Source organism: Varroa destructor, unplaced genomic scaffold (assembly GCF_002443255.2).
Source record: "Varroa destructor unplaced genomic scaffold, Vdes_3.0 BEIS01000001.1, whole genome shotgun sequence".
Taxonomy (NCBI): Eukaryota; Metazoa; Arthropoda; class Arachnida; order Mesostigmata; family Varroidae; genus Varroa; species Varroa destructor.
In genome coordinates, this window is record NW_019211454.1 from 36,820,015 (window position 1) to 36,847,991 (window position 27,977).

Consider the following 27,977-nt stretch of genomic DNA (forward strand, 5'->3'; position numbering starts at 1 on the left):
ACAGAGAAGCAGTTAGCTATAAAATTCAAGGACCGTTTCCTGCATGCACAAGTGAAATAGAACTGGCAGCAGCTCGCTCGCTCGTGTTGCAAGAGACGCTGCGTTCCTCGTACTCACACGTTCGTTTCCACAATGATGTATTCAGCTATACCGAGTTGGGCTACTCAGAAGTTCATGGGGCAATGGAGTGCTGAAGGCAGAGATAAAAGGAGAAGTGGGGAATTCTTGCTGAAAAATTACCCAGATAATAGAGTACACGGTTCGGTTCGGGCAACTTGATGCTAGCTGTAATCGCCGTCGAAGTTGAGGGCTTCATTGCACTTCGCAAAAGGAGTGTAGAACGCGCATGAACAATTCGATTCTCCAGCCTGCGTACGCTAACCCATATAGTTACCTTCTGATTTGCTTTACTTTTTATATACAGCTATAAAGACACTGAATATGAATCTAGCAATTTGTAACAAATGTGATCATCTTGATCGCTGATCTTCGTAAGTTTGACCTATTTCTTATTTACCTAAGTAAAAAAAGCCATCGTATTTTAGGTGAGACGCATAGCTTAAAGAACTTCAACAAACGTCGGATCGATTGCTTCCAGAACCTCATTGATTTGAGTTCCGATGACAGTTATTAGAATATCGCAAGAATTCAGGGAACACATATTTTTCCCTCAGTATTAGATCACCGATAAAAAATTGTTTTTCCTTTACGCCGGGTACCTAATTCGTTTCGAATGATTCTTTTTTTTTTAAATATGACAGACCTATTAAACGATATGGCAATAAAATGACCAACTAACCAATAACGCTCAAAGGTGAACCAGTAATGGCCGTACTTTAACACCTACCATGAGTTAGAGGATGCGTATTAAGTTGAGTGAGACCCTGAATCATTTTACGTGAAAAAGAACTTTTGTATAAATACGCCATAACATGATCGTAGTTGGAGATTTTCATCTTGATTAAAAATTAGCCGTTAGACAGCTATATTTACTTATAACTAAGCTCACATATGAGTATTTTAATTGTTATATTTACATATATACATAGCAAAAATAACTAGTCGTCATTGATTCAACCGGCTTGTCACGCATTGCTTCTACAATGCATCAATAGAATTGCAGTCGGGGATACCTGTTGATCCATGGTATCGGATGGCAGGGTGGAAGCAAATGCTCCGTTTTGCGTGAGTTCCTAGAGCAGACAAATGCTAAATAGAACGATTATCGGTTGGGAGTACGGCAATGTTACCTATTTATCTTGTATGATTCCCATGGAATAAGCCACAAAGATAGTAAAAAGGAAACAGTGACACTTCCGTGCTGGGCCTCGCTGTGTCGCTGCAGTTACACCTGCAGTTACAAAACATCGAAACAAAGGTTATCGAATAGTAACGGACCATTATGAATGATGGACAGCGTATGTATAAATGCCATTGACAGTTTCACCTGTCCACACGATGTTTTCGTTGATAATTAACCCCTATATCTACTGTTATGTTGAAGCTCGCTTGCATGCCTTACGAAAAGGCTAGGACTAAATCGGTGAAGAATAATGTATATATTTATATAGAAATATGCTACGTTTTTTCCGTTTTACTAGACGAAACTATGTTAAGCACAGCTATCAGACCAGACGGTCGATTTCTGCGGTAGTTTTCCCTTCGTCTGCTTCGATAATGTATATGTCCAACAATATGACCTCTCACGAGTTGCTTTTATAATTTCTATGAAAGGTGGAACAGCAACGTATGAACTTTCAAATGCGTTTGTGTTGGCAGCTATAGAGAGCAGATGGTATACTATAAGCTTCTTCTAAGCATCACTCATCTGCAAAGGAAACGCAAATCGCATCCTAGCCTTAAACCTCTTACCCATAATCTATGGGCACCAAGTTCGGCAGCAGCTGTGGCATAATGAGAGATTTCCTATCAAGTTTTTCCGGCCCTTCGCTTCTGAAGTGTGGCCAGCTATACCCGGCTTCCGGATCCTGATTTTGCTGTAGAGGATTTTTCGCATTCTTCCTTCAAGGGATCTCCGCATTCCACTCGTAGCGTCAGTAAGTACTTTGCCCATTCGCGTATTATAAGTGTAGACGGGTGCTGCTGCAGGCCTAATGATCGTAGATGTCTTCCTTGGTATGAAAAGAGGGACGGACTCGGTGGCGGTCAGTAGAAGCACATAGACGAACAGAGAGAGGGGTGAAGGGGGGGGGGGGGGCCAACCAAGAGTAGAAAAAAGACAAAACCTTACATACTTCTAAGTGACATCCACATCATCTGGTCAGCAAGTGACATCTTTCTTGGTTTGCCTTTACCCAGACTTTGGCCGCCGCTGCCCTTGACAAACATTGGAATGCAAGAGCAACAGGAAAAGCATCAGCAGCATCAATGGTTTTTGTACGCTAACTCCTACTTTTTCGATGCTCTTTGACATATGATCATTTGTTTATCTACCAAAAGATAGGCTAAGAAGAAAAATGATCAAAGGGTAGAGGGAAGACTGTCAATGCCATTGCGGTTTGTTCCACGGAAGTTAGTCAACGTGTTCTGTCGAGTTGTGTTACGCACTATCCTAAAACATTTTCCTCAACTGTTAGAACAATAAAAGGACATTTACGCCAGTGTGTTCCTCAATTGGCCATTCTTTCTTGAAGGTTTGCCACTGGGGTTAACTATGGTGCCCAATTTTATTAATGTATAAGATTATGAATATTAGAACATGCAAGTTAGCCCAATATTTACTCATTCTCCTCTAGCAAGAAATTAATCATGTATGTGTAAAACAAGCGACGACGACATATTAAAATATACAAAGCAGCCGATCATTTCACTTGCGTTTTGTCGTTCATATGCCAGTGGGGCACAGACACCACGGGGCGAAAAAGCAAGACACGTTTCATGGCAAAATTGCAGCTATGTGAGAAGGGCAAATTGTGGTCAGGGGTGCGCGGAACTATCTATTGATCATTTTGATAAGGTCATTCAATGGCTTTTGCTTTAAGAACCCCTGGCAAACTGGTAAGGGTTTGGCGCTTGCCAATTTTCGACGGAGCGGGACAGAGGAAGCGGACACATGCAAGTTATTAGGGATCGAAAGCTAAATGTTCTGAATGAATAAGTAGCAACTAATAAGGCACATATTTGACTGCAAAGCGTTTTCACTTTCATCAGCCACAACGGCCATTTGACTTAAAGTTGGTCTTGGGTAAAGTGAACGAAACTGCTAGACACAATTCCGCATGAGGACAAGGATCAAAACCCTTGCCCATGGTCGTATGACCCCTGATTAAGAATTCTGAAAGCTCATTTATCCCGTAATACGAACGTTTAGCATTTATATGTAGTTTGTTGCTCCAGCAGTCGCTAGAGCACCAACCCTCCGACTTCTGACAACTTCTATAACGTCCGCCAGAAAATTTCGTTTCGCCAGAGTTGTGTAGAACCGAGCGAGCGATGAGACATAAAACTATTATTATTTATTAAACCATTTTTTACAGAATTGTCGCGTACAGTAAATGTTCATTAAAGAAGAAAAACTTTTCATTTTAATAAATTAGGCTACACTTCTTTATTCTATATATATATATATATATTTTTTTTTATTATTATTATTACTCCCATAGCGTGGGCATACTTATTTGAAATATGTTGCTTTGATATTACGTGCGTATGCTCCTATGAATATTTGTATAAAATAGTCACTACTCGATAGTGTTTACAGTGTCCGGGTCCTAATAAAGTTATAGCAATTTTTAACCAGGTCAACAAGCCCGTAATAGGCACTACTGCCTGTAACCAGCTTTTCATTTAGCTCAATAACTATTTTCATTCAAAAACGTTCTATTGTATGCAATAATGAACAACAACAATCGAATTAATACATCCTAAAAATTTGATTTTCTAGTTGCTACGAGCTGTGCGCGTACTTGAGCTCTACCTGTAGAGTCTCTCACATACAAACACATATTTATAAATTTGTTTTTTTTTCACACAAATGTTATGGAAGTAAGCTGAACGTGAAGTGGCATTGACGACATCCGATTTAGTGTTTCAGCGAAAATATGGCATATAGCCGTTCTATCGTTGGCTCAGAGTTATGCCTCCTGGATAGGGGTTTTTTTTTGAAGACTCGGACGAATTTAAGTCGTCAAACGTTAATCGGTGACAAAGTGTCGTAGTTGCTGCTTATCAATGAATATGCATCTGTACAATCTCACGAAATGGGGCTACAATAAAAAACTATTTAGAGTAGCTTTCTTCTATAGAGCTCGTTCAAAGCAGAAAGAAGCAATAGAGCTTTAACAAAAAATAAATAAAACATACTGATCCGTTGCTATAAAATGTTAATTATAGTATTCTTTCCTCTGATAATTTGGCTTAAATTTCTGTCTTCACATAAATAGATCATATCCCATCTTGTTCTTGCTGCATATAGTGCCTACGGAGCAAGAAGTAGAAGTGCAACTAAGCTTAAACCTTTGAAAGAAGTAAGCTTAGTAAGTTAAAGTGGATGTGAGAATAAGTGTGGAAATCGTCGTTTGCATGGAAAGAAGATAAGAAGCGCAGACAACGATTGAAATAATTGAATGTGTTTATTAATCGATAATGACGGCGTTACAGCAGTGAGTACGAAGTTACGTAAACGCTCAACGTGGCCATTTTTACATTTTTTTTCTAAGCTTGCAATACTTGTCCACACATTACGGTACAGTTCTTCGTTAATATTTATTTCTTCACATGAATTTTTAATGTATATCTTTACTTTATCGATTGATTACGGCCGCGACTCAAGAAACTTTGTCGTTTGCTATCTGTTTCTGTAAGTATATAATCACTTTGCCCTTTATTACATTTTTAAACGAATATCCATTAAAGTGGAGCAGCGATTGCTCTCTATATGCAGATAGTAATTTCTACGTTGTTGGCTTATCTACTTACAGGTCACGATCTGCATTAAGACTTAATCTACCCGTGAAGTATCTCAACACAAATCACCGTCACACAAATCACTAATCACAAAAAAAGTCAGCTCTACTGAATCAGTTTACATCTCTCAAAATTCTCGTCACGCGACGAATATCAGTCAGTATATTGAACATGTCCATCAATGTTAAATAACAGACGCATTCTAACTGTCGTTGTTTGCGCTTTTTTATATTTATAATTACCTAATAATGTACTTTTGCCTTATGCTACGTATCCTTGCGTGTTTGTAGGCTTCCCGCGCCTGAAATCGAATGTTTCTTTGATTGTGAGTGGGCGTTTCTGTGAGTGCCTATGCTATGAGTAGCCAACGAGGGCTGATGGTTATCGTCTCGACTGAAGCGACCCCTTAAATGCGTCTCGCTTTTCCTCTATCACTCACTACTTCTAGTGCTCGTAGTCAGCGGTTCGAGAAAGTTGCGCTTAAGTAGGCTACTGCGGATTTCAGTATTTCCCGACCGCCGCTAGAGGAGCGCCGAACAAAGTTAAGGACGTCTGGCTTTGTTTCCGCGTTTCATTGGCTCTATTACGCAATCGTGAATAGTGTGGCTTCTGACCGACGCCCCTTCGCAAACAGACACGTCCGGCGACATTCGCAAGGTTAGTATAGGCTAGCACGGCAGTTGATCGAGGATGGCTGGTTGGCGTTGTCGCGCTCGGTGTTATCGTTCTGTTCGTCTTTGTGCCAGCCGTCTTCATCTCCGCCCCGGTGACAAAAACGATCAACAACTGCAAGGGCGACAAAGGCTACCCAACGATATCGATCAGGGAAGAAGATCGACATTCCACGCTCTGCGGGTGATAGCGGTAATGTCACCACTGATGTCTCTGCTGCAGCCGTTGTAAACCTATGCGCACCGTGCCCGTCGCTCAACGTCATGCCGACAAAGTGTGCATCGATTTTTTTTTTTTCGTATAAAGGGATGGATCGAGAAGGCAATGATTACGGGAGTGGAAGCCAGAGTGAGAACTACGAGGATCAATGTAAATCTTTCTCGACCGACCCTGTCGTCAACGTAACCACAACATTTGACAGCGGACAGCGATGTTTGGGCCGGGCAACATTCGAAAGCGGCGCAGTAAGTGGTAGCCGCCGCGGCGGCGGCGGCGGCGGCGACGACAAAAACAGATCGTTGACACATTTCTATCACTCTTGCCGAAGTGATCACGTTGCTCTGGCAGTTATTTCGTGGCATGACTCGTTCGTTACCTCTGAGCTCTTTTCGTTGTTCCTTGATCGTGTTGTTGTTTTTATCTTTTCCGTCTTGTGACTTACCTAAGTACACACGAGGTAAGGAAACGACATGGGAGCGCGCGCCACTTAAAGGTAGAACACCAGCAAAAGAAAAAGCCGGTCCCTTCTGTGAGGTTGCAGAGTTTAAGCTTTATAGAACGTACGACGGCCAGAGACGCCACAAATGACATTACAATTGTCACTGTCAACGACGGACTGACGAAAGACGAATAGGACGGAATTTAGAAAACGCATTGTAGTAGGAAGGGATTTGCAACCATCAAGAAGGACGTTTGCTTCAGTTCAGGCGTATGCATATATATATATATATATATATATATATATTCGAATACGTAAAAGCGTAAGAGGGCGGCCGCAGTTTACACACAGAGACAAACAGACATATAGATACGATGCAAAAAACCTATGAGCAAAATATGAGCTCGGCCAGAGGGTCCCAACGCGAGTTCCTCGCGCCCAAGTACTTACTACAAGTAAGAATCAATAAACGGCAGTTCCGCATTTCAAAAATGAAACTCATCCAACTCGCGGCCTGACAGCTATTATAAAGTCCGCCAAACAGTTACAATTAACAAAGCTCGTTGCGGATCAAGGATCTGGTACAGAAATAAAGCAAATATGGCGGCTGGCAACCGTTTCATTGTTAATATAGTGTATAATACAAGCTCGAAATAGCGAACAGTAGGGTGTCTGTCTCAGAACTTGAGTAACAATCAACTATTACTCAACATAATCAAGCTAGGCCAACTCTCATAAAAATTTAGAACTTTTTAACTCAAATCGATGGTCTGCGTTATATGGTCAGTTTTCGTGCCGCTTTTGAAAAATCATGCGATGACACCCATGAGACAAACCCGAGGATCCTTAATATGGCTTAGAATTAAGGGGCTCGAGTATTTAACAAAGTGACTTTATAAGCACTTGTTCACGCATTATAAGTTTTGACGCAGAAATTTATAGCCGTTGCAAGGATGGGGATATCTATCGTCAATTAGGCCGTCCAAGTAACACAATCCTATAGATTTTTGAGACCTTCTGAACTTGTCAGCTAACTGAACCTTTGCGCTTTTTTTCGTCTTTTGACTTGCTATCGGCCGAAAATTTAATTTTGCTAGAACTATTTGTAGGTCGCGTATGCAAGCAAAGCTTCAGCGAGGTTATACTTACCGATATCGTATCACACGGTTACTATTTGCGGATTCCATACGAAATTAAATTAACTGCGTAATAAAAAAAGAAACTGCCAAGTGAGTAGTTTAAAACTCGACATAAAGTTATGATGACGATAAATGGTGGTTATATTGAACGAATATGGCCATCAGAAGTGATCACATACAAATTATGTCGCTGAAGTATATGTTTTTGTTTAAAAGTAAAGTGTAGAAACAGTTGTCAATTTAGACGTGCCACCCAGTGTATATATGTGAAGATGAAGAAGCAATTTTGAAAAAGTAATAATGGTCGCTGCATGAAATATTAGCGTGAAGTAAGACGCCTACGTATCTGGTGTCTCCCGGCGGAGCGCCAAAAGCGAGCAATCCGTATCGGCAATAAATATGTTTTGGTCGTGGTCGGTGGTTAGTCAGGAGTACGGGATGCTGCATCACTTGCCGTTCTAGCTATAACAGTAGCAGTAGTTCGGTGATATCGCTGAACATGCCACTTAGTGCTTTTTTATGTACTCTCCCGTTGCTTGTTTTTCTTATTCTTTCTACTGTGTGGCGTAGTTAAACGCCAGGCCAACGATCAAACGGCCCTGATCGGGTTCGGAAGTGAACAGAAGCTATTACGTGCCTACCCACCGGGAATCTAGCAGACAAGCATGAAAACAACAAGCGACATCGATGCCACTGACAACAATGAACCGCCATTGAAAAATAAACAAACAGATAGATACACACTTATAAAGATACATGCTCACGCACAGCAGCGGGCCTGATAGGAGCAGGCTATGAGGACATGTGTAATAGAGGTTTATAACCAGTAGCCGGCATACGGTCCACAAGAGCAGACAACTAAACAGCTCATTGATGGAGGCGAAGCCAGGCTTATAGCACAAATGTGCTTCTCGATGGGTGCGCATTTACAAATAATGTGCCCTTTGTCTCATTTCATGTCTAACAAGCAGACACCCACAGCCGTCGGGCAGAAGCTTTCCATGAATACGGTAGCCGTCCCATAACAATAATCGATTCGCAGTTCTCAAGCAATTTCTTATTGTGCGGTGACTGTTTTTTGTTTGCCATTATTATTACTGCTACTTGTGTTTTTAGCGTCTGTTCACCCGCTTCGTTAATAAGCTTAGCACGGCAGTATCTGATGATGTTGCCTCGAAATTTGAGTGCATGGGGTCAATCGTCCGCCATTACTAGTACACGGACTTCGGCTGTATCTGTAATTGAGCCGATTTCAGCTAAACTGACTTATTGCTCGTGTCGACTACTACTACCACTGCAACTGTTAGACTTGCCCCTTTTAGATCTCCCGAGCTCACTTTTTTTCCTATTTTTCTGACGACGGAAACAATTATTACGTAATACATCATTCACAGCCTGCTTTAGAGTCAGTGTTACCGTTTTGTGTAGAGGTAGACTAGCAAGTACCGATGTGGGTGTAACGGGAGCGCGTTCGTTAAACAAATGCTCAACAGGAGCGGTAATGTATACACACTAACACGTATACAGGCAGACATACATATACGGAAAGAGATGGGTTAATGCAAGTGAAAATTGAATCCAGTAAACCAGTACGGGGAAGTAGGCAAACGGTATGAGACAATATTTCGAGTAGGAAAGTTGGCTGCCAGATCCGGCGATGACACCGTTGCTGGCTATAATGGTAAGGTGGGATAGACCGTTCATCTGATGCAAATAGTAGATCGCCGATGTGGGGCTAGGCGAACACGAAAGCGGTCCTGCCAACAACCGTAAACCAGCAGGGCCACTATCTAAAAACACCACATACTACGCAGATGGAAAAAGAAGGGGAGCAACTGTTTTTTTGCTAGGCTTTACACCTGCCGTCTACTATGTGCAGAATCTACACAACATATGTGTCGATTTACATCAAGCGCTCTGAATTACTAGGAAATAGTTCTAGTTCACTAAGAGGAAAGCCATGCCTAGCTAAGCTGGGACAGTTCGAACTGGGCAATCGACTGACCCACGGCCGAAACGACACCCACATGACTCGAATGTAGCATGAGAAGATATGTGTGTAGATATAGATCGTCTATTAGAAAAGATTTTTGTTCCAAGTACCGTTTGCGGTTTATTTCCGACGAGCAACAAGTTAAAAATCGATGACATGGCTGACACGCAGAGTATAATCTCTGCGATAAAACGCTAACATAGAGACCTTCGTGATATCTACTTATTACAAATGCGTGTGTATCTACAGGCTGCTTGTCACTTCAGCGAACTTTTAATTATAACCGAAATAATTTTATACGATATTATTTTATTTTTAGTATAAATTAGTGCGCAGGCGTGAAATTGCTAGCAAAATGATTAACGAAAAACCACAAATTAAAAAGCTCGTATGAATATAGTTGTCATCTAAGCTATATAAACTATATGATGCTGAGCGAATAGAATGTAACGGTACCATTTCACGTCTATCACGTAATATACTATCTATTAATACGTAACGTCATTGGTGATAGCAGTGAGACACAGATAGACAAGGATAGAGTGCTATAATTACGATGCAAGCGTGCATTATCTCTCAGACCGTGCCAACACAAAGGGGTTCATACAGGGCCAGCTGTACCGGTCACGTTGCACCGCAATCTGCTTTGCCGCGCCGCTAGACCTAACAAACCTGCTTAGTCACCCGTAGCTGCTATCAATCCAGGTTGTTGTCACGCCAGGACGTTTCATACTATGCAGTTACACACACGCGCATACACACGACGTTATAGGTTTTTTCATTCTCCAATATGGGCACATTCGATTCTAACAGATGCGCTAATGTATATGTGCCAAAATAGGGCCAAATAAAGAGTAACTGTACAAATAATGAAGACCAAATAGAAAAGGGCTAGCAGCTGGAAGCAGCACCGTATAACCAATCAACGAGCTTCCGAATCTTGGTAGTAGTTTATATATTAACTCACGAGGTAGGCTCCATAGCTATAACGCTGCAAGGGCATTCTACCTTAACTGGGACGGTTTTGAAGACTGTCGATAACCAATGTTTCAAACTTTCATTTATTCTCTCATCTGATGCCTGAAGGTGGCAAACGATCCGACGATGCTCCACTAATCTATCGATATCGACACAACATCATAATCAATAAAGACTGTCTGGGACACTCAGGTTGACGGCGTTTGATTTTAGGTAAATAACATATACGGATAGATCACCGGAACACCGTTAAAGGTAACAAGGATCGTCTCCCCCTGCACCAAATGTGAACAATTCTTGCTTGGAAACGCTTTCTGATGCGGATAACTCTTTCCCTCTTAGAGATTTAATTTAAATCATGCTTCTCCGCTTGTTTCCAAGCGCGTTTTTTTTTCTTTTCGATAACATGCATTTGAGGATAGGTAGAAATTATTACAAATTTATGCTGTAGTTAGATTAGCGATGCAAATACGTTATGCTATAGATTTGGATACGTTACCTAATAACTACATTGCTTGCCCAACCATAGCCTCAAAATTGCTAGATTAGTTAATTTCTTTGTTCGCCACCTAGCGGTTTCCAGTCGTCCCTAGTTAAAGCAAGCACTCTGAAAACATCAAATGACTTCTCTTACTACCATACTGTTTTTTTGATATGTCGTTTCCTTTTGCATATTACGCAATAACTGGTAACCGACAACTGCTGTCCAATAATAAACGATGCGATGTCGAAACACGCACAACGGATTTTTCAACGATCTTACACTCCCCTGGTTGATTATCATGGTACCCCCTCATGACTGCGTCGAGTCTTTCGTCTTCCCTTTGTTGTCTTTCTTTCCTTCCTGATCATTTTTGAAGTAAAGGTTTCACATGTACACATGCTTTCATTAACGAGTAGATTTAGGAAGCAATGTTTTCTGGCCGCAGTTTTTTTTTATGCCATACAGAACCGGGTCTTCCTTTACGATACAGCTAAATCTAGTTGGATCCTATAAATCAGCAAAATCCCGCATTCGTCTACCGTTTCTAGCCGCAGAAAGCCCCGCCTGACCTTGCGCGGTAGCTATAGGGAGCTGTGTGCTCAGTATCATCAGTACTCATGTAACCGCTACTGCCGCTATTACGTTCTGTCTTGGCATTATCGGCATATCGATTTCATTAGCGATCAGAAACGGTCGAAGCAGATTAGTAGCATATATGATAGATTTCGATCGTGCCTGTCGATAAATGTTTTCGTCTAACCCCTTCAACTTGCGTATCTGTCTGGTGAACCCCAGTTGAATTTCAAAGATGACATATATTAAACAAACACTGGTAATCGATTGCAGGCTGAGATCAACGTAGCCGTAACGGCATGTTGTTTATGCAACGCAATAGCGCGCGATGCGGGTAATCGGGATTCAAACAGAAGCCCAGCGAAGGGGGTAAGCGTATACATAACGCACAGACACATATAAACGTAGTACGATATTTTTCATTCAACAAGCCGTTTCAGCACCTTCTCACCGCAGACGCAACGTCAGCGTGCCTCGCATCAATCGTATGCTTCTTGCGTGGCGATGCTGCTGTTACTGGCGTCACTGCTGATGCCGACTAGGACGATAACGGAGATCACCACGATAACGATCACGTGAAATGAGCTAGGTTAGAAGTAGGTAATTTTTATTCCGGTTTTATACTTTTGTTATAGGCGAAGCTTGTTCATGGTTATCAGGAGAGCAACGAAGTTCGAGGCGTCTGCTTGAAAGAGCTTACTCATGGTTACTACTTTGAAAATACGTATCAAGGATCGGATGGAAGCGTTCTCCTAGAAAATCGTGCAGCTTTTTCCATCATTTGCGATAAATAAGTGCTATGCTTGGACAGAGCATGATAGAATAACATGATTCGCATGAACCTTTTCTATGTCCATTTTGACAACGTTTTCATTTACAAACATACACAAACTAGGTAAATAAACGTTCATTTTCCGCCCGCGCGCTCAATCAGTTAACGGCGAACGCCGATGTTGTCCTATGCACGCGCATCATTTAGTGGCTGTGTGCCCATGTGCAGGAGAAAAAATTGTTGGATTTGCCTCTTGTTTAAATAGAACCCTACGGAAAAAATAGAAACCCTAGAAGAAAAATCTACTGAGCAATCGGCATGGGAACATAACACGGCGAGGTGTAACGCACGTGTGATTTCCATTTTGTTTAATAGCACCTACTGTTACAGCTTGATAAAATGTAAAATATTCCATCCTGCAGGTAAACTATCTAACTTAACAGAATTTCCTAGGTCTCGTCATTTGTAACCCGTAACAGCCGATTAAAAATAGTCTAGTTTCAATCTATGCAAATATAAAACATTACAATAGCGCACGTGTTTCCCATTAGCGTCGGCCGGTCGGTCGGTCGGTCGGTCGGTCGCTCCCACGTTTATACAAGCCATTCCCATGAGTAGGAAAACTCCAAAGAAAACCCTAGATTAGCGCGTTAGAGTTTATTACGTTTTTGTGATAAGCACACCCACGTCTCATTCTGCTTTTGACGAATGCAGACGTTTTTGTTGGCGAAAATTTCGTTTTACTCAATTCCATTAGTTTAAAAAACTCTTTCGTAACGAAAAACGCCGCATTTAAACGCCCGCCCGAACGCGAGCCTGTATCGCTGACTGTGAGAAGATCTAAAAATGCCTAAGTAGTTAACATTCTGCGGTGCCTATTCTGCGGTAAAATACCAATGACTTGGAAAACGATCCCATTTTACTATTTTACTTTATTTTACTATTTATTTTATTTTTAACGTGAACTTATTTTATTAAATTTCTTTGTTCATTAAGGCTCGAACAGCCTACAGCAGCAGCCAAGCTGGCCACATAAACCGATGTATTAATCGGAATAACTAGGATACGGAAACCTTTTCCTACGCAGCTTGTATCCGTTAAGAGAACTATTAAAGACATCACCGAAGTGAAGGACCTAGCCAGCCGGTGGCCTTAGTACTGATACCCTTGCTGACGTCAGTAAAAGGTCTACTCTATGTAGGAAAAAAGTTTGCTGTGCAAAAGATAGTTTCGAATGTACGAACATTGATTTACTTATCGGCTAATCAGGCTTATCTTAAGAACAACATAAGCATTACGGTTCAGTGACAGCGGTATACCGAATAACATATAAGAAGTAATATTTTATTTAATTTTGTTAAATTATTGCTCTGTGTTAATTGCATGAAGTTACGTGATGATACCTATACATGGATCGTAAACTCAGCCGCGAGTATGACAAACGATTATAATCGTGATTGGGCGGTAAGTGCTGCCCCCCCCCCCCCACATCCAATAATATGAGAGTTTTTCCGCTCCCACAACATTGCTTCGGCATGTGGCCCAAACAGATCAAGTGGGTCAATAGGCGAGTGAATCGGTGGATGAAAAAAATATGGCCTTAGGCGGATGCTCTAATAAAAAATCGACCTATACTGAGGAACCGCGCGTGGTGATGGGTAATCACTCTTCTGTCGAATCTCGTTCATTGACAAAAAAAGAAAGAACCAGTCTTTCATTTATCTTTATTGACGAAATGTAATGTCATCTCCATATTGCGATACTACAAGTTTTTCTCAAGAGAAAAAAAGACCAGAGGCGCATGCATGGCGAAATCCAGTTAAACTCGCTAGAGACAGATAGGAACAGAAAAGCAAAAGAATCTTGGTCAAACGCGAAAAAACGGGAACTTGCTAGCAAAGTTAAGCCCAACCCGAGCTGTCTACTACCATTAAGAATGACAAGGCAAGATTTTCAAATGCCAGTCGGCATTGAGGGGAAGCCTTTTTAGTCTGGTGAGTGCCCGAAACAGCAACCTGGTAGTTCGGATCTAGCATTGATGCCTTTCGCCACAATCGACATGCCGCTAGTTGAGTAGATACCATTCTAACCAGAGCAAGTGATGTCATTGAAACATGTATCGATATTTACCTGTGGACTGTTATTCCCTAATACCGAAAGACCCTTATGCTATAGCAAAAACACGGCACGGAGCATAGATTCCATTGCACAGACAAGTAAAGCCGTCGCTGCTACAACTATAAGGCTACATCTAGTACTACTATCAGAGAGATATAATCAGATAGATGTCTGATGCGCGGTCATTTGTCTCTCATCAACTTCTGGTGACAACATCTTAAACGCCTGTTAACAATTTTGTCTATCAAACTGAACTGCTGATAGCTGTTGCCGAGACAAAGAGATCGGCAGCATATGTGGGTCGAGATAAGATTCCCAGACAATCGTTACCCAGTGGCGGTGCCACTAGGACTGACATCGATGGCGTCTATATAGCGTCGATCTCGATTAAGTCAGCTCCACCTCATCTTCTTGTGGATTTTTACCAAAAAACATCAAATGTGACAACGACCGATACACCATATATAATACGTATACGTATCAAACAGCTATTTATTTCTCTCTCTCTCTCTCTCTCTCTCTCTATATATATATATATATATATATATATATTCTAGTATAAGTTGGCGGCAACGAATTCCATCTTGTAGTCCATCCTTACAGCTTCTTAAGCGTGTACGTATGTCGTGAGCTCCTGAGACCGTGCTTGTTTTTCGTTACGTTGTTGTTAGCGGCAACGGCAATAGGAGTCTCAGGTAATCTTCTTTTAGCTCTGTCTGACTATATAGATCTTCCGCATGGATGTGACCAGCTTAGTTATGGGGCACTGGCGCTAGAAGAGATTCTTTCGACACGCAGTGACAAACCTGCGCAATAGAAAACATTAGTACGCTTGGAGAGGGAGTGTGGAGAAGAGAGAAGAGGCATGTGGGAAGCGCAACTTACATGCTATATAATATAAATCAGGGGAGCGGAGCATGTACTCGACTGGTACTGCTACCGCTGGAACAAGACTGGAAATTAATGAGTCTCGAACGCCTGTTGAAATGAAAACGACAAAAAAACGTCGCAACCGGGTTTGAATGAAGGTAGCTAGGAAAGTGATGGTAAGGGCGCTATAGAGAGGATATAGGCTTTGGGTAGATAGCCGAAAGTATCTCGCTGTTAGAGCTGTTTCCCCCGCTGCTCCGAATGAATGCCTGAGGGAGACACAGAAACAGTGACGCTATCAAGGTGGATTCGGTGTCTGGAACGTATCAGCATTACCCGCTGCTCGAAACTTCTAAGCTAAAGAAAATAACGGTAGAAAGAGCCTTGAAGAATCCAAAAATCATGTACCGATTTTGAAATGGAATAGTCGCAAATAGGAAGACGGCATCTTCTGCGATCAGCGCTGCTACCACCATTCATTGTCTGCTCGTCGACTTCGACCGAAGCGGCAGCGCAAGCAATGATGGATACAGCGCTTGCGGTCTGTTCTACATAGACCTCTCAACTCTTAAGTCTATCTCGGTCGGTAATCTGTCTGGTTAGTCCGAGAACCTGAAATACACCTGTGGGCTGCAGTCGCTGTATTACTGGTTTTTTTTGAGTGACGGCGTCCATATGTATAGGCTGTATCAGCCAGATACGCGCCTGGGTATATGCTCGTACGTTATTGCTAGCTGCTGCCGTCCCCATGTGTCCCACTCTGCTGCGCACGATCTGGCTTCAGCAGTAGTGGCGGCAACGACGACGATATTCTATGAAACCGGATCAACGCAAGAATCCTTCTGAATTGCTCTGCCGCAGCTCAGGCTAGCGTCTTACTAGCTCACTAGTATGTTATCATTGCCACCCTAAACTAACCTAAGCTTCGCGAGGAACCTTGTTGGGTGGGGCTGATCTTGGGCCAGAGCTGGCGTCATTTTAGAGAGTCGTCTTCAGAAGCAACCTCAGCAGCAACAGCAATATAAACGACAGCAACCGCATCAGCAGTACAAGAAGTGGTGAATGCTGGTTTAGTAATGTTTCGGCTGTCTCTTGCTGAGTTTACTATGATTGCTATTGTTGGGAGACGAGCGGACGCATGGGAGACAAGGCGACCGGCGGCTTTCGTTCTCAGTGAACCTGTCGCGGTAATTCGAGGGTGTGCGACATGGCTTTATGACTTCGATGCTTCATCTATCTGAACGATTACCAAGTTCGCTTTCTAGCTTCGCATCGTCAGCGGCTTCGTTCTGCCAGTTGTGAATTAGCGAGGAATCCCAATGTATTACAGGAGATTGCCATAGCCGGTCGCTGTTGTTACTGGAAGCCTATTTATTCTGCAGGAAACTACTCAGTGTTTTGTTTGCTTAGAGACGGTGAAAGACATAGACGGAGGGGGTTCGAGATGACAAGATTGGCTCTATTAATCCTCTAAGCAAGCCTACGGCAACGGAGACGTGTGCGTCGCCCCCCGGCGCCAGAAGGAGGTGGCTACATTTTTGTCCGCTGTTGGACGTAACGTATAAAGCGAGCGACCGCGCCCGACAAGTCAGACGACAACGGTTAAGCAACGCTCTTTGTTTAAATGACTGGCCACACGCTGAATCATTGAAACCAATGGGCGCGTCTCGCAAATCTCCTTTTCATGACATTATTTGCTTTATGGGCCAGAAATAGCAGTACTTAACTGTATGTATATTTTCCACCAAGCATAGACTAAAAACGGTCGTACAAAATAAGCAGGGCATGAAGTGAGTTATATTCCCTCTTTCTGAAATTCTTTCCTTCAGCGAAACCAAGTGGATGCGCAAGCCATCTCACACGTCCATATTATACCTTATCGCAAATAGATAAAGGTGGAAAATAGTTGTATCGTAGGGTAGCGAAGTGCGCGTGTCTTGAAATCGATCCAGGCGTATATATATATAAAGGGATACGTTACCGTTTGTCGCGTTTACCATTTTAGCCTTTTAACACCATTTTAACATTTTAGACCATTTTTAATAGAATATACTTTAGAAAAACGAGGGTATCGACTGAAGCCGGGCGCTCCCTTAAAACAGAGTTTACGAGTGACAATACGGCCGTCAACGATACCCGGAAGCTAAAAATATGCGCTTTTTCAAAAAAAACAGTGATGCTCATTTAAAAAAGTAAGGAGCCATGATATAAAACCTTTTTTCCAGTTTGCTGCTGCTTGCTTATCGCTTTAAAAGGCATTAAAATTCCATGAGAATATCTAACAAATGCGGGTTCTTGAAAGTTGAATCTTCAGCTCTTGTCATATCACATAGTGCTGACGTACTGCATTTCAGCATTTGGTTGGCCTTAAAATTAATAACCAAACGCTACTTTCCTTTATAGCCCTCTTGACTCTATAGTATGTTTATAATACTCCAGACTTTCTTACATTATAAATCATTCTTAGAGATACACACACAGCCAAGGTCATAGTCGAAATGCTACCAAGTTTGTTTGTTCGTATTCGGTTGTTAAGATCATGTCCTTAGAGTTAGTAACTGGCTCCTTTTTGGAAATGTCAGACTTATTTAGAAGGCTCCATAGATCTGTCTCCATTCTGTCGGACGAGTTTGCACAAGCTCTCTTTGCCCTTCAGATTCTCTTCCAAACTAGCTTTTTTCCGCATTAAGACCGCTCATATTCGCTTCTCCCTGTTCTGGCGTTGATTCCTCGGTAGATGACAACGCAGGCGTGAGCTGATGACTAGCTATGACTATGCTAACCGGTGCAATCTGCTGGTGACGTCCACTTGACGGCATGGAGCTACGTCGGTCTTCATTTAATGATCCTCGACTAGATTGGTTTCTCTCGAATATGTACAGACATGGGGCCTGCAATTAGCAGCCATGACCGACAGAACATGACATGGCTACCCAATTGCTTACTGGCTGAACCTTCTGGGTGACTAACTTTCTTATCTATTCTGTGGCTAATTGAGAATTTATAGAAGATATAGGGAGAAGGCATGTATACGCATCAGAAACAGCCAGAGAGAAAGAGAGAGAGGGAGAGAAGCAAACAACCTTTGAGCGCTGTTGCACACCAGTGTACATATCTATGCATTCGTATAGTATTGAAAGGTCGCAAAAAAGCAAAGGCGGCCGGTTCTTGTTAACTTCAGAATTTCGTAGCCGGACTTGGTAGCAGTAGCAGAGGTAAAAATCTATGTGGTCGTCATCATCCAGCGAGTGTTCGGCTGTGTTGTCTGTACCTAAAGCATAGTCCTGCTTAGGTACCTGGCCGTCCGATCCATTCATTTGATTTGCTGCGACAGCATCGCCACCAGTACCACTACAATCATCAAAAGTAGCATTCGACAGCAATCCGCTGCGCATCAAAAACCATTGTTACAACCTGAAGGGTCCCATGGGCCTTCAAGGCTCACTGCCCACCCGTCGTCCCCGTAGCCGCAGTCTTCGTCGATAGTCAACTGTATGTAGAAACCAATTGAAGGCAGTGGCGGTGCTTCAGCGGCAGACGGAGAAATAGTGGCAAATGGGCACAAGGCGATTGCGGGATGGGGAGCGAAAGGAACGTAGGAAACGCTTGGAAAGAAGGTCATTAGCCGATTAGAAGCAATGAAAACGTTTATAAGGATAGCCAAGTTCGGACGAGATCGGTGGTCGCAGGACTGCTGGGGCAGGCCAAAATGGAAGAGTCCTCATTTGCTGGCTGCTGCATTTCTTTGAGAGTTTTTCGTCTCAATGCCTTCACCGGCCTCGTTACAGTACGTTAAAAAGTAAGACCGAAGCAACTAAACTGTATCGTCGCTTTTCCGCGTCCTGCTATAGCCAGCAAAGACAACTGTTCGCCAGGCTATGGCTTGGGGATTCGAGAACATGCAGAAATACAAAATAGGGTGTGGTTTTTCTCGAGCTAGAAGCAGATCCTTTTTTCCCTGATTTAACGATATAGAACCTAGCTATTTTCCGCTGTGGGCGACGTAACTCGATCCAGTCCAGTGTAAACTAGGGGCAACCGACCGAACGAACGCGAGCAAATTCTGCGTGCACACACTATGCCTTAGATGGGAATTTCGTGTCCTCGAAACATTGTAGCATACCGATTAGTTGACTATGAGACATGTTTTACAGGTTGCCGAACCCCGACGTTCCTTGCCGATAATTACCGGAACGCTAACAACAGATCTTCGTTCGTGCAATGAAAGATCACGGCGCCGTTTTAACACCACTACTTTTACCGTTTACATTGTTCGGTCACACTAGACACAGTTTGAGTTTAGCCTGAATGGAGGCTATCTACCAGCGAGAGCGACCGTAGTGGAATTGCTGGGAACGATACGACATCCTGACGCCGTAGCAACCCTGCGTACCTGCTTGCTCCTGGCCTATCTGTTTGCATTTCTGTCTTAAAGCCTCATCGGGTGTATCCTGAAAGACTGATGTCTCCCAAAGCAGTTAGCGAAAAGCTCAGAGAAAGAAAGCAACTATATCAGACAAGTTACTGCTGCTCGTGCTGCCGGTCGCTGTTGGCTACCTAGACGTATCCCCAAACGGAGGCTTCTAACCATCGTATCTTATGGCAAGCCAATGAACCGCGCGAAGGAAGGAAGCGGTAACAATGAGGGGGCCTCAGCTTCAAGTACCATTTCTGCCGAGATCCAGCTAGTGACTGTGGCCGCTGGCCTTAGTTATCGGTGATGTACAAACGAGGTGACAAATTGTCAGCGCTGCGATGACTTGGTTTCATAAGCTATACGGTGACCAGCCGCGGTACCTTCAGACGGCAATATGACAATACGAGGCGATAACAGCGTGCCTTTGAGAACTGCTGTGAAATGAACTGGTCAGAAGATAAACGTCATAATCGAAAAATGTTTTTGATTTAGAAAAATTATGCTGAAAGCTCATTCTGATCCTTAAAAGGCAATGAGTAGTCAAGTGTTGATTGAAAGAGGATTCGACGCCATTCTTTCACTCACATATTTGGCACCCAATTGGTACGTACGATGAACGCCTATTCTGCCCTGGCGATCCATATGAACGCCGCATAAAAGGGCCTCTTCAACATATAAATATGTACCTATTAAAGCTCTATGTTTGCACAAAAAACACATCAGGAAACGTTTTCTTTTTATAAACGTATTGCTAAGCATATATCTTTAAAGGTATGCGCTCTTGACATCACCTCCTGTCCTTAGCGAGTTTTTAGTATTCATTACTCGTTCGCAAATCAATGACGTACATCTGATGGCAAACGCGCTTTTTCTTATAAAACTTTCTGAGTTGACGTTACTATTGTAAAGGTGAAAAACTTTTTTTGTTCCTTGTCCATTGGTCCTTGCTTTTACGTATGATACGTGCTGCGAAACTCCTCTGAGCTAACTTACCTAATCAAGTTTATTATTTTCGATTGATAGTAGTTCCTGCTGCTGTTAGACAAATTCGATCCACTTTTTTTCCAGTTTCGCTTTTAAATACAGAGTTCGTTGATTTTTCTTTATCCTCATTGCTTGTTCTTCTTTCTATTTGGTCTCCTCTTTCCCTCGTCCTTGCCTGTTTCTCTCTCTCTCTCTCTCTCTCTCTCGCGCGCTCGCTCGGTCCCTTCTTCTGTCACTTTATTATCCAGTCGCCGATTTCTTCTGCCCCAGAATGTTACTTAGGAAATCAGGATCTGGGCAACGTGATTCAGTCGTGCCAGCCCACGCCGGGCCCGACGGCCATTGGTGCTATTTTTAGTGCTACCGCCGAGTTACACGAACGCAAACGAGTCTCGCCTCTCGCCACCGACCAAGTAGCTGACCAGCTACTCTCTAATGCCCTCACACCTCTATCTCAAATTTTCGTACCGCTTAGATCGCACACTAAAAGCAGATAAGAGAGCGTTAGAGAAAGAGAGACAGCCGCTAAAACAATGGAGTTTTAGACTTCCCCAAAATACTCATTAAAAACTTCTGATTTCTTTCTAGGAGGCAGGCGTCTTTTCCCACATCGATTTCATCGGCGTTAAGATTAACTGTAGAAACAAGGAACGCTCTCATGGATGAGGTGATGAAAGGCCTTTAAATACTGTGGGGTTGCGTCGAGCCTTCACCCCGGGCAAAGAACAGGGTCGTTGACTTGAATGATCGTAATCGGCTCCTGTTCGCAATCACGGAGTTGCACCGATGTCTAGAAAGACGCGAAAAATCAGAGCAAAGAGGCAAACGTATTCAGAGAGAAAAAAAAAACTATAGGAGAATCATGGACAGAGGAAAAGGACAAATGTCAGTCGAAAAGAAATTCATGCCGCGGGTACGAGAAAGAGCAGTTTGGGGCAAAGAAAAGAATGAAGAAAACGAGAGAGAATCAATACGTTAGTTGTGCGTAATGTTTATTCAACTGGTACAGCAACGTAGACCTACGAGTCAGGTGCGGCCACGCAGTCAAGTTCATCCAATGACAGAGTGCAACATGGTGTGAGCACCACAGTAGGAAGGATAAGGAGACGCCCTTTTTTGGTTGATTATCGTTGACACCTTAATCTCGCAGCAGCTGATACTCGAGACTAGGACCACTCCCTGCTTTGTTGAAACGGAACGATGATCCTTCGGAGAAGAACTCGAGCTTTCTTTAAACAAGTATCCCCACGATGTGGAACTCCGGGTCCTTCCTATTTCAGGTTTCTCTATACGACTACCCGAAGCCTAGTAGAATAACGGCTCAATCCAGCTAGACACCGATTCAACTGAATGAGCCGGAACGTTTGATAGTCGCGGTAATGCCAATTTTAGTAGAAGCCTACATTTAATCCTACTCCTGACGGATGCTAGAGCATATATATACATATGTATACGCGTGACAAGATAAGGCCAGAGTTCTCATAGTCAACCATGTTACCGTTATGATATTGACATACATATATGCTAGAGCCCGATCCCTGTCATACGTACAAAACTACGTTACAAACTAGACCGTGAACATAGCAGAGACACGCCCTCATCTATTGATGGTTCAGTCGGTCACATTTTAGGTGAAAGAATGGGGAAGAGAGACTAGGGCGATTTTTCGTTTTCTTCCTTTTAGAAGTTTTCTACTCAAAAGTAAACACGAGTCCGCTTGGGGACGAAAAGTGGTCTGTTCGTGTGTGTCAACATACAAAGAGGATAACTTTATCGCACGTATCTTCCTGGTATCATTGGGGATGGAACTCTCAGACACAGATGACGGGCAAAACTTGGACCCAGCCATCTCTGGTCACCATCCTGGTTCCTTTAGCCGGTTTAGTTCAGGAGAAATTTGATGTGAATTGGGCCTTCCTGTCGTCCATCAGTCCGAAAAGCGAGCGACTCACGCGATCCGATGATCCTTTGGCTGTCTCGCTAAAGGGCGAAAAACTCTTGATCCTAGACGCGCCCTGGGTGCTGGTACTTGAATCATATACATACGAGATAGAAATGTTTATATAGACACGTACGCTAGTTCGTTCCTATCTATGAGGTTGTATCTGCGTACTGCCGCGCATGCATAGAGATAGCCTTAGGAGAGCGTTGGGTGACTTGATCAGTTCCTCAGTCTAGCCGTGTGTATGACGCCATTCTAATCTCCACATTGACATTAGCAGAAGGTTAAAACGAAAAACGTCCAGATAGTCAGCAAAGAGATCAGACGAAGCAGACAAAGGACTCCTTTTCAAGATCATCATTATGGTGGTGATCGCTACCAGATCTGGTGTTTCGCAGACGGACGGATCAATGGGGTCCTTTATTCGCCCATCATCGGAGACGACATTATCTTGTCTCGTATCAAGATAAAATAACAAATTGCTCATTACCTACGAAGGCTTACAGTGAGAAAACTATTCAGCTACATTATTGCAAGTATATTTGCGCTATCTTGTCTTACTGTAGCTCGATAGGATTTTAACAAGGCTGTTTCAGGGTAGGATATACATGTTCGGTGTCGTTGTTGATGATGTACGTAGACATAACAACAGAGAACATGATAGTAGTTCAACTTAGAATACAAGGTATAGGCTAAATGGAGTAAATATATTCAGATTTTGTATTTTGTTGCATCGTGGTCATTTTCCTAGGATGATGCTAGTCTTACACATAACAATAGCCGATATCAAGCACCAATCCCGAGAAAAAATAAGACCTTCTCAAATCGAGCTGAAGTCCTTATACCCTCTGGCGTATACACGCAAAAGCATCATGCTTTCGTTGTAGTCCAATTGTCCTCGCAACTCGTCTGTGATGTTGTTTGCCCATTTCGCAAGACCGTACAAAGGTCCCCAAGACCAACAAATCATCGAAATAGTCATTTGGTCCGCATCAATGGGCTTATCCCAGCCTCACGAAGCTTATAAAGAAAACGATTGTACTCCGCGCTCCCTATCCTATACTAAACCACATATTTCAGCATATTCCGACATATTCGGTTATAGTATTTTGGTGGAAGAGGCAGTAATTCTCTTAGAGTGATTATTGTTCTTTCCATTTTCCTCTTTTTATCGACATACGTCTACGAAAACCAAAATAGATAGAGATTATTTAATGACTAAAGAAAAGTAGCTTTTCCCTGAGATATACGATAACGGCGTGTTGTACCTAAATAGCTCGGTCACGTTGCACTAATAAATGCAATTTATTAAAAGCCCATTATGTTAATAATGTGCGTGCGCGATAAGCTTCTGCTCCACGAAACTTCCACTTCAAAGGCATTCTCTTACCCTTACAACGTTACGTTACGCAGACACGCGCATATGGAACGAACCGAAAAGGATCATAATAGAGTGTCAAGCAGTCTATTCCGTTTTGACAAATACGTGGGCTAAGTAAAAGTATTTATATTATTTGGTAGTAATAGTCATAATAACAGTAATAATAATAGAGGAAATAAACGATTTTCGTATTTTTGATGCTTGAATTTATTCCGATATAAACAAAACTTAATATATGAAAACGTATTTTTGACGACATAGGAAAAAAAACTAAGTAATATATTCCGACAAAATTTCTGAAGTAAATTCAATCTTTAATTAGCTAAAACTACAATATAGTGATCATTAGGAATTCGAATAGCAACCAGGAACCTCATGTGTCCAATTTTGACCTAGCTCTAACCTAAAGAATACTTGCCTTTCTATACCTCAAAGGCTTACCACTGTTTTTTTAGGCGTTCTGCGAAGGAACTCCACAAAAGGACCAAATTGCAGCAATAGAAAAACAGGGAAGAGGCCTCGACACATGACAGCTGGTAGGAAATCAAAAAGAATGACGGTGGATTTTTCTCGTTCTTAACACAAAGCGGCAAACGTGTTCGAATGCCGTTTACTTCACGGATACTTCATCAGAACCAATATGAAAGCGATGCCAAAAAAACAAGGAAAAGCGCAAACGTTTTAAGGATTCGAGATTGAAAGGCTTTATATATCACATGTTCAATGGCGGCATTTTCCCTTGCAAATATTTTTCAATATTGGCTTAATTAGCTTTTCGAATTAAACTTCGGAATAGCCCTGATAATGTCAAAATAGATTTATTAAACTGTGGCAACAACGATTATTTTTTCTACCTAGCTGAACATATTGTTACATATATTAGATATATACCCATACGTTGTTGAAAATTAATAAGTCTTCAATTGACTCTTCGACACCCCCTAAGAGATTCAATCGATAAACAAATGATAGAAAAATGTAGAAAAACATTTTTCCTAACGTCTTTCACGATTCCCAGCTTTCGAGCCGTACGGCGCGCTTTCTGCCTCGTTGTTAAGCGGCCTCTATGTACTGTCCTTCGACTTTGCCCTGAACTTACCTCACTACAGAGTGTGAGGCTTGCGTAAGATAATGCGAGCCAGACAACTAAACGACGACGCTGCGTAGTCAGGATAAAGTATCGTTCCAGGTCGATGTTAGGAATTTTGCAGCAGGTCATCTTCTAGGTCGTAACCTTTCTGCCCTATAGCTTTTAGCTGAAAAAAGCCAGGTAATTTGGATATTCGATGTACTCTTAAGCTTTGAGTTACATCAAGCGCTCAACACTATCGTCACATGAACTCATCCATTCCCTACACACGTCCGCCTGTGCCTACTCGACTGTGGTGAGCGATCAGGCTGGTCATGGACAACTGCAGAACGGTCAGTGCCCACTTTGCTGGGCCAAATAATTGTGTTTACGGAGACTGAGCGACGGCTGTTGAGATGAAGTATTTAAAATGTTTTGAGTCATATATATCGCTTTTAAGCAAAGTGTACCAGGGACGTAATCTGACGAGATCGCCATTGTTAAGCGTCAGCCTTTTCTAATCTCCGAGACTATGTCAATAACGTCATTACCTAGGGGTAAAGACAAAAACAACAGATGATTATTGGAAGTAATCTTGCAAATTGGCGTTCATTAAACGTATATAATTCACCACGAATGAACGATACGGACTTAAGTCCGTTCTCAACAACAACGTTTAACGCCGAAATATGGAGTAGTCGGGAAGTCAGGTCAGCATGTTACCGTAATAACGCAGTGGTAAGATGTTGGCTATAAAACTTTGGTTCGAGGCCGGACATAGAATTAATTTTGTGTTGGTAGGAGACAATCGTCTGAAGTAATTTTCAGAGGCAGTATTCGAAGTAATGCTTGAAACATTTACAGTCTTTATTAGTGCGTCACATCCTTCTTAGAGCGCGCTGTCCGTCCTGGTATTCACGTGCCAAGCCAAAACACAACCCATTCATTCACCAAAGTATCGTTACCGACAATACTGCAACCGTCCTGCTATCTGCATCTACAAACGAATCTAATAAAAAAGCAGAAAAGTACCACAATGAGGAAGATGACGCAACTTATTTTACGTCTGTCCTGCCCGGCCTAAATAGGTTTACGCAAAAGTTACTTGCAATGAAATGACACCCAACACACATTGTCGTCAGTGATCTTGAGGCTGAAATAATTAGCAAAAGTCTTATCGACGCACCAAGCTGCTGGGTCTGTGCATAACTCACCCCAGAACATAGAAAACATTCGAGCAAATTTTGCAACGGAATAGATGTAAGACCCTTTGCAGCTACATCGCTCACATTATCGAATCATGGTGTTGTTATCACGAGAACGATCATGGCAGTCGAAGGACCATTGGTAACACAGAATCAGTTGGGTAGCCTAGTGATAAGCTAAACCAATCAGTCAATCTCATAAGCACTCCACATCGATACAGCCACTCGTCTATGAACTGTCGTCAATAGAAACCTTTTAAAATTGCTCCAAACCCAATTCATTTCTGCGTACATCCAATGTTTTGCCCCAAGCAATCTACCTGACACCAACATACAAATAACTATATATAGTAACAAAACGATATAGTATGATTTTATCGGCAAAAACGTTTTGTAGTAAAGTGCTGTATGATCAGCAGCTATGTTATGTCCTTGTCACCTAGGCCATCGCTTCAAATGCATCGGTACTCTTACGTATTCCTTTGCTTATACATGTCGTAAAAAGCGTTTTTCTCGTGCTTCCGGCCTTCCCTATTCGATATTCGTGTTTTTTAACTCACCGTTGCAGTTTCGATAACCGTTGCCATTGTTACCGGTTCTTCAGATATCCCGGTCCCTTCATCCCCATCCACATTCTTAAGCGCATCATGGAAGAGAGCAAGAAAGGAAATTTCTTTAGTGAGTTGCTTTTCTTTTCGGCTGTTCGTATCGGTGACCTCACATTTGTCATGACCTAAGAAAGCTGGCCAAGCCATTCTATTTGTTTTTCGCTTCATCACATCGTCTCGACTAGCCGCCCCCCACGACACCCCATATCTTCATTTCCTGTTCTCGCCCCATTTCGTTGGCAGTAATCGCGGACTGGATCCGATCAAAGCCAGATCGAAGAAATTTCTCGTCGAAGCAGTCATTGCAAGTTGTGTTCCTGTATATGCAGGAACACATCGTTATTCTCAGTGAACCGGGACACTTCTTGCTCTAAGAATTGCGTGTATATTCAAAAGACGATAGTACAGTTGGTATCTTTGACACCGATTGGAGATTACTTCTTTCCGGCTCAAAAAGCTGTCGATCCTTCGCAGTGCTTAAAGAACTCAATAATGCGATTCAATTAGAATAACGGTTGAATAGTGGGTAGTAATGATTCACAATAGCACTACACTATAAACCGTCTTTTTCGTAGCTCACTTCAGGGTTTAGTACACATGGTTAGGATGCTTGAGCGAAAAGAAACTGTATTACCTAACAGCATTTCCACCTCAGTCTTGAACTTAGGCCACGACCCATTTGTCAAAATTCCGGGATATCATCTATACAAGACTGCTTCCAATTGAACTTATTTCACTTGTATAGCCAAGTTGAAACTCAAGTTCCGTATCTTAGAGCACTGCGAGAATTAATCTGTTGGAGTCCCAGAAAGCTATTTTGGCCTATGGGACAAAAATGTCGCAGAGGTGCGCGCTACAAGACCGAATGATTAGATACGAAGTGCATTTACATCCATGTAACTGTGTGTACCGGCAAATTTCAGATAGTCAGTGAGGCTTACCATGCATGCAAACACATGGTCTCATATGACTTTAATCAGGGGTATGCACGCTTGTGTAACGTGCACTGGCTGCACACTGTGCAGTGTATACCACAAGAGCCGTTAGATTTTTACCAGTAATGTCGTCAGCAAAGGTTGTAAAAGATCCCGATAAATACATCGTGTTTCACCTTTCTGTGCCGACTGATTGCCAGTGTCGAACCGCCGACTGCATTTGCATAGTATAGTAGCTGCAAAAAAAGTGTGG

At 42.5% G+C, this 27,977-nt stretch overlaps 2 long non-coding RNA genes across 23 annotated transcripts in view; one reads left to right on the forward strand and one right to left on the reverse strand.

The window, feature by feature from the left end:
* LOC111242830 (uncharacterized) overlaps nucleotides 1-27,977 on the reverse strand; it is a 78,162-nt gene that overhangs the window by 27,580 nt on the left and 22,605 nt on the right. For 11 of the 21 annotated variants that reach the window (XR_015319592.1, XR_015319591.1, XR_015319590.1 and 8 more), the window contains 2 exons: nucleotides 26,742-26,816; nucleotides 25,820-25,985 (listed from right to left, as the gene is read on the reverse strand). This is a non-coding gene — a long non-coding RNA (uncharacterized LOC111242830). Of the gene's footprint in view, nucleotides 1-5,574; nucleotides 6,260-14,525; nucleotides 21,068-21,096; nucleotides 21,375-24,090; nucleotides 25,528-25,819; nucleotides 25,986-26,741; nucleotides 26,817-27,977 lie in introns of those variants that run through there. The other 10 variants (XR_015319596.1, XR_015319598.1, XR_015319584.1 and 7 more) reach the window with 6 other exon arrangements.
* Nucleotides 5,445-24,482, forward strand: LOC147758589 (uncharacterized). Of its 2 annotated transcripts, none has more exons than XR_015319607.1 (3): nucleotides 5,445-5,583; nucleotides 11,697-11,792; nucleotides 24,363-24,482. It is a non-coding gene; the product is annotated as an uncharacterized LOC147758589 (long non-coding RNA). The 2 variants fall into 2 exon arrangements; XR_015319606.1 differs by lacking the exon at nucleotides 24,363-24,482 and adding an exon at nucleotides 21,173-21,313.